This window comes from Phyllobates terribilis, unplaced genomic scaffold (assembly GCF_046119375.1).
Source record: "Phyllobates terribilis strain yellow unplaced genomic scaffold, ASM4611937v1 Scaffold_11__3_contigs__length_659146591, whole genome shotgun sequence".
Classification (NCBI taxonomy): domain Eukaryota; kingdom Metazoa; phylum Chordata; class Amphibia; order Anura; family Dendrobatidae; genus Phyllobates; species Phyllobates terribilis.
The window spans coordinates 578,472,199-578,479,824 of NW_027362771.1; positions in this window are offsets into that span (position 1 = coordinate 578,472,199).

Consider the following 7,626-nt stretch of genomic DNA (forward strand, 5'->3'; position numbering starts at 1 on the left):
GACGTCACAGAGCATCAGCGGAAGACACAGGAGCTGCTGCGCAGGCACGGGGAGGGGTAAGTATGACGCCGGGTGCTGGGGTCCTGATCGAGCGGGGGGAGGGACGGGAGGAGAGGGGAGGGGAGAGTAGAGGAGGGGAGTGGAAAGGAGGGGAGGGGAGTGGAGGGGAGGGGAGGGGAGAGGAGGGGAGGGGCGTCACACTTGTCCTCGGGAAATAAGCGGCTGTAGCCACTGTTCTTCCGACGATAGCCGCATGTAGGTCAGCGGCGCCTGCGGTCGGGGGACTTATGCTGCGAGCAGCCGGCTACATCTCCCGGCTGCATCACCGCTGACCTCCGTGCCACACATGAGCTGCTAATGGCTGCCATGTTTTTCTGAAATGCCGTGTTGCTGATTGGCCGCGGCCGGACCAATCAGCGACCCGGGATTTCCAGGACAGACAGACAGACAGACAGACAGAAAGACAGACAGACAGACAGACGGGATAAGACAATTATATAGATAGATGTGCTATCATGATGTGCAGGCCTGACCGGCACATTCCTTCTGTTTCAGGAGGTAGTGATCAAGGCATTAATAATTGGAAGTCAGGAAGTAGAAGGCCTCAGTACCTCTGGAACTGAAGATGCCCATATAGTATCAGGGCAACATTTCCTCAGTGAGGTTCCCCAATCTGGAAAGAAAGGAAGGTAAAATGAAAGGTGCAAAGTGTGTTACAGAAGGGGGATAAGAAAGGACATAATTTTTCAGTGTGACCCCTGCCCCAACAAACCTGGCCTGTGCATAAAACATTCTTTCAAAGTGTACCACTCATCCATTGACTACTAAATTTATTTCTGACATACTCTAATTTATTGCACAACTGAATGTACTCTAGGTAATTTACATATGCCAACCTGATGTTTTCTACACAACTTAGTTACATAGTTATATAGTTTATAAGGCCGAAAAAAGACAAGCGTCCATCCAGTTCAGCCTATTTCTTGTGCACTGCAGCTATTCCGCAGCGTTGATCCAGGGGAAGGCAAAAAAAAAACATGCGGTATAGGCCAATTTACATCATTGAGGAAAAATTCACTTCCCGACACCAATCTGGCAGTCAGATTAAATCCCTGGATTAATTAACTATCACTAAGCATAAGATGTAATTTTATTGTTCTCAAGAAAGGCGTCCAGGCCTCTCTTGAACTCATTAAGTGAGTTGGACATCACCACTTCCTCTCCCAGAGAGTTCCAGAGTCTCACGGCTCTGACCGTAAAGAATCCCCTTCTATGCTGGTGCAGGAACCTCCTTTCCTCCAGACGCATAGTGTGCCCCCTCGTCTTTGTCACCATCCTTGGTATAAAGAGGTCATGGGAGAGATCTCTGTACTGCCCCCTGATGTATTTATACATGTTTATGAGGTCTCCCCTAAGCCTTCTCTTTTCCAACGTAAATAGGCCTAATTTTGACAGCCTCTCTGGGTATTCTAGTCCCTCCATTCCCTTTATTACCTTAGTCGCCCTCCTTTGTACCCTCTCTAGCTCCAATATGTCTTTCCTGAGCACCGGAGCCCAGAACTGTGCACAATATTCTAAGTGCGGTCTTACCAGCGCTTTATACAGAGGAAGAACAATGTTCTCATCATATGCCCCTATTACTCTTCTGATGCATGCCATGACTCTATTTGCCTTCGCAGCTGCTGCCTGACACTGGGCACTCCAATTTAATTTGCTATTAACCAAGATGTCCAGGTCCTTCTCCATGTCAGATTTCCCCAACGGTTTCCCATTTAATATGTATGCGTGACTGCTGTTTTTCTTTCCCATGTGCATGACCTTACATTTATCGGCATTGAACCCCATTTGCCATTTTTTGGCCCAACTCCCCAATTTATCTAAATCCTCCAGTAGCTGTGCCCTATCCTCATCTGTATTAACTACTTTACAAAGTTTAGTATCATCTGCAAATATTGCTATTTTACTATGCAACCCTTCCATTAGATCATTAATAAATATATTAAATAATATAGGGCCCAAGACAGACCCTTGAGGCACCCCGCTAGTAACCCTGACACACCCTGAGCTTACTCCATTGATAACCACCCTCTGCTTTCTATCACTCAGCCAGCTATTTACCCACTTGCACACGTTATCCCCCAGACCAAGCATTCTCATTTTATATACCAACCTTTTGTGTGGCACGGTATCAACGCTTTGGAGAAGTCAAGGTATACAACATCCACTGACTCTCCCCGGTCCAGCTGTGAGCTCACCTCCTCGTAGAAGGTGATCAGGTTTGTTTGGCAAGAGCGATCCCTCATGAATCCATGTTGATATGGAGTTAGACAGTTATTATCATTAAGATATTCTACAATAGCATCTCTAAGAAATCCTTCAAACAATTTACCCACAACAGACGTTAAGCTGACTGGTCTATAGTTCCCAGGGTCACTTTTAGACCCCGTTTTGAATATTGGTACCACATTTGCTTGGCGCCAGTCTAGTGGGACAGTCCCTGTCCATAAAGAGTGCTTGAATATAAGATACAGCGGTCTGTCTATCACATTACTTAATTCTTTTAGTACCCGGGGGTGTATGCCATCTGGGCCTGGTGACTTGTCTATTTTGATATTATTTAGGCGTTTCTGAACTTCCTCCTGGGTTAGGTGGGTGATATTTAGCGGAGGGTTTACTTTATCACTCTGCATTTCCTCCGATAAATTGTTTTCTTTTGTGAAAACAGTGGAGAAGAAGCTATTGAGTAGGTTTGCTTTACCCTCATCGCCCTCTATGATTTTACCCAGGTTATTTTTCAATGGACCAACTACATCAGTTTTAATCCTTTTACTGTTTATATACTTAAAGAACAGTTTGGGATTCGTTTTACTTTCCTTGGCAATTAGTCTCTCTCTCTCCTCTTTTGCTATTCTTATTTGTTTCTTACAGATTTTGTTTTTTTTCCCTATAAGATATTAGCGTTTCCTCGCTGCCTTCTTGTTTAAGTTTACCGAAAGCCCTTTTTTTGTTTTTCATTGCCCTCTTGACTTCCTTATTTAGCCACATTGGCTTCCTTCTATTCCTAGCCCTTTTATTCCCATAAGGTATGTACCTTCTACAGTGACTATGTAGGACTGTTTTGAAAATTTCCCATTTTCTATCTGTGCTCCTATTACTGAAGATACAATCCCAGTCTAAAAGGTGAAGGGCATCTCTTAGCTGATCAAACTTTGCCCTCCTGAAGTTCAGTGTTTTTGTGACTCCCTTGCTGGGCACCCTACTGAAGCACATGTGGAATTGTATAATGTTGTGGTCACTATTTCCCAGGTGCCCCCCGACCTGCACCTCAGTTATTCTGTCTGGCCTGTTAGTTAATATTAAGTCTAAAAGGGCAGTCCCTCTAGTTGGTTCCTGCACAAGTTGCGACAAATAATTGTCTTTGATAATTGACAGAAACCTGTTTCCTTTCTGAGATCTACAGCTTTCGGTTTCCCAGTCTATATCGGGGTAGTTGAAGTCCCCCATAATAATCACCTCGTTATTTTTTGCTACTTCTATTTGTCTCATTAATAGACTTTCCGTGGCTTCTGCTATATTTGGTGGTTTATAACAGACTCCTATGATAATTTTATTATTGTTTTTTGCCCCATGTATCTCCACCCATAAGGACTCGACCTCCTCATTTCCCTCCCATACATCCTCCCGTATTGTAGGCTTTAGACACGTCTTTACATATAGACAGACTCCACCCCCTTTCCGATTTCTTCGATCCCTTCTAAACAGACTGTAACCCTGTAAGTTAACTGCCCAGTCATAGCTTTCATCTAACCATGTCTCGGTTATTCCCACTATGTCATAGTTACCTGTAGATATTTCTGCTTCCAGTTCATCCATCTTGTTTGTCAGGCTTCTGGCATTTGCTAGCACGCAGTTTACACGATTTTGTTTTGTTCCAATCTTCTCCATGTGGATTGTATTAGAAATTTTCGTACATCCCTTCCAAGTATCTTGTCTTGGACCTTCTTTGTCGCACTTCATATCTTTCATTAGTATGTTCTCTGGTTGCATGTTCGTGTCCGGTGTTTTTCTTCCCATCCCCTCTTCTTCTAGTTTAACTTACGTATTCCAACCTAGTGTACTCTACACAACTCACCTATGCCAACCAGATATACTATAGACAGCTCATATATGCCATCCTTATGTACTCTACACAACTTATGTGCCAACCTGATGTACTCTACACAACTCACATATGCCAACCTGATGTACTCTACACAACTCACATATGCCAACCTGATGTACTCTGCACAACTCACATATGCCAACCTGATGTACTCTGCACAACTCACATATGCCAACCTGATGCACTTTATGCAACTTACGCATGTCATCCTTATGTACTCTACACAACTTATGTGCCAACTTGATGTACTCTACACAACTCATATATGCCAACCTGATGTACTCTACACAACTTATGTGCCAACCTGATGTACTCTACACAACTCACATATGCCAACCTGATGTAGTCTGCACAACTCACATATGCCAACCAGATTTACTCTACACAACTCACAAATGCCAACCTGATGTACTCTACACAACTTATGTGCCAACCTGATGTACTCTGCACAACTCACATATACCAACCTGATGCACTTTACACAACTTAAGTATGTCATCCTTATGTACTCTACACAACTTATGTGCCAACCTGATGTACTCTACACAACTCACATATGCCAACCTGATGTACTCCACACAACTTACGTATGCCAACCTAATGTACTCTATACAACTCACCTATGTCAACCTGATGAACTCTACACAACTCACATATGCCAACTTGATGTACTCGATACAACTCAAATATGCCAACCTGATGTAATCTACTCAACTTACTTATGCCAACCTCCTGCACTCTACACAACTCACATATTCCAACCTCATGTATGCTGCACAACTCATATGCCAACCTGATGTACTGTACATAACTAACGTATGCCAACCTCATTTTCTCTACACAACTTACGCATGCCAACCTGATGTACTCTACACAACTTACATATGCTAACATAGGGTCACTTGTGGGAGGTTTCTCATCATCTCCCGCCTTGACTACTGCAACCTCCTGCTCTGTGGCCTCCCTTCCAACACTCTCGCACCCCTCCAATCCATCCTAAACTCTGCTGCCCGACTAATTCACCTGTCCTCCAGCTATTCCCCGGGCTCTCCTCTCTGTCAATCTCTTCACTGGCTCCCCATTGCTCAGAGACTCCAGTTCAAAACCCTAACCATGACATACAAAGCCATTCACAACCTGTCTCCTCCATATATCTCTGACCTAGTCTCCTGCTACATACCCGCACGCAACCTCCGATCCTCACAAGATCTCCTTCTCTACTCCCCTCTAATCTCCTCCTCCCACAATCGCATACAAGATTTCTCCCGTGCTTCCCCCCTACTCTGGAACTTTCTACCCCAACACATCAGACTCTCGTCGACCGTGGAAACCTTCAAAAAGAGCCTGAAGACCGACCTCTTCCGACAAGCCTACAACCTGCAGTAACCACCACTCCACAAATACTGCTGCACGGCCAGCTCTACCCTCTCCTACTGTATCCTCACCCATCCCTTGTAGACTGTGAGCCCTCACGTGCAGGGTACTCGCTCCTCCTGTACCAGTCGCCGTCACATTGTGTTCAAAATTATTGTAATTGTTCTTGTATGCATACCCCTTCTTCACATGTAAAGTGCCATGGAATAAATGTCGCTATAATAATAAATAATAATAATTTTGGCACCTCAAGGGCTCTGCAAATTCGTCATGGAGCCTGCAAACAATTTCATCAAAGTTTGTGTTCCAAAATGTCACTCCTTTTAGAGCTTGGCAGTGTAACAAAACAGTAGTTTTCCACCACGGGGTATCATTGTACTCAGGAAAAATTGCATAACATATTTTGGGTTAATTTTCTCCTGCTACCTTTGTGAAAATGAAAATAATGGGACTAAAGCTCCATTTTTGTGGGAAAAATCTATTTTTTTCACTTTCACGGTTCAGCATACTAAAATTATGTAAAGTACCTGTGGGTCCGAGGTGCTCGCCACATGTCTAGATAAATTCCTTGAGGAGTTTGTTTTTAAAAATGGGGTAACTTTTGTGGGGGGTTCCACTGCTTAAGCACATCAAAGTCTGCATTCCAAAATGTCACTCTTTCCTTTTAGATCTCAAGAGTGTGTCCAAACAGTATTTTTCCACCACATATGGGATATCGGCGTACTCAGGAGAAATTACACATCAATTTTTGGGATCCATTTTCTTCTATTACCCTTGTGAAAATGAAAAGAATTGGGTACTAAAGCAACATTTTTGTGAGAAAAATAATATTGTTTTCATTTTCATGGCTCAACATTGTAAAATTCTGTGAAGCAAGTGGGGTTTCAAGGTGCTGACCACATATCTAAATAAATTCCTTGAGGGGTCTAGTTTCCAAAATGGGATCACTTGTGGGGGGTTAACATTGTTTAGGCAAATGAGGGGCTCTGCAAACAAGACATGGTGTCCACTATCGATTCCAGCCAATTTTGCGTTTCAAAAGTCAAATGGTGCTCCTTCCATTTCGAGCCCTGCCGGGCGCATAAACAGTAGTTTTTTACCACATATGGGGTGCCATCGTACTCAGTAGAAATTGCAAAACAGATTTTGGGGTTCAATTTCTCCTGTTATCCTTGTAAAAAATAAAAAATTTGGTTGTAAAACAACATTTTTGTGGGAAAAAGTTAATTTTTATTTTCACAGTTCAATATTCTAAAATTCTGTGACGCACCTGGGAGTTAAAGGTGCTCACCACACATCTCAAAAAAATTCCTTGAGGGGTCTACTCTCCAAAATGTCGTCACTTGTGGGGTGTTTCCACTATTTAGGCACATCAGGGACTCTGAAAACGCAACATGGCATCCACTATCGATTCCAGTCAATTTTGCGTTCCAAAAGTCAAGCAATGCTCTTTTCCTTCCGAGCCCTGCTGTGTACCCAAACAGTATTTTCCATCACATATGGGGAATTGGCATACTCAATTGCACAACAAATTATTTGATCCACTTTTTCCTGTTACCGTTAAAAATGAAAACAATTTAGGGCTAAAACAACATTTTTGTGGGAAAAAATGCAATTTAAATTTTTTCCAACCACATTGCTTTAATTCCTGCGAAGCACCTAAATGGTTAATAAACTTCTTGAATGTGGTTTTCAGAACTTTGAGGGGTGTAGGTTTTAAAATGGGGTCACTTTTGGGTATTTTCTGTCATATACGCCCCTCAAAGTCGCTTCAAATGTGATGTGGTCCCCAAAAAAATTGTTTTTATAAATTTTTAAATTTAACCCTTCTAACTTCCTAGCAAAAAAAAATATTGATTAAAAAATTATGCTTATGTAGAGTAGACATTTGGTAAATGGTTTTTATTAATTATTTTGTGTGACATAACTCTCTGGTTTAAGGGCATAACAATTAAAAGTTTGAAAATTGCAAAATTTTCTACATTTTTGCCAAAATTCCAATATTTTTACAAATAAACCTTGAAATTAATTAACTAACTAAATTTACCACTGGCATAAAAGTACAATGTGTCAAGAAAAAATTGTCTCAG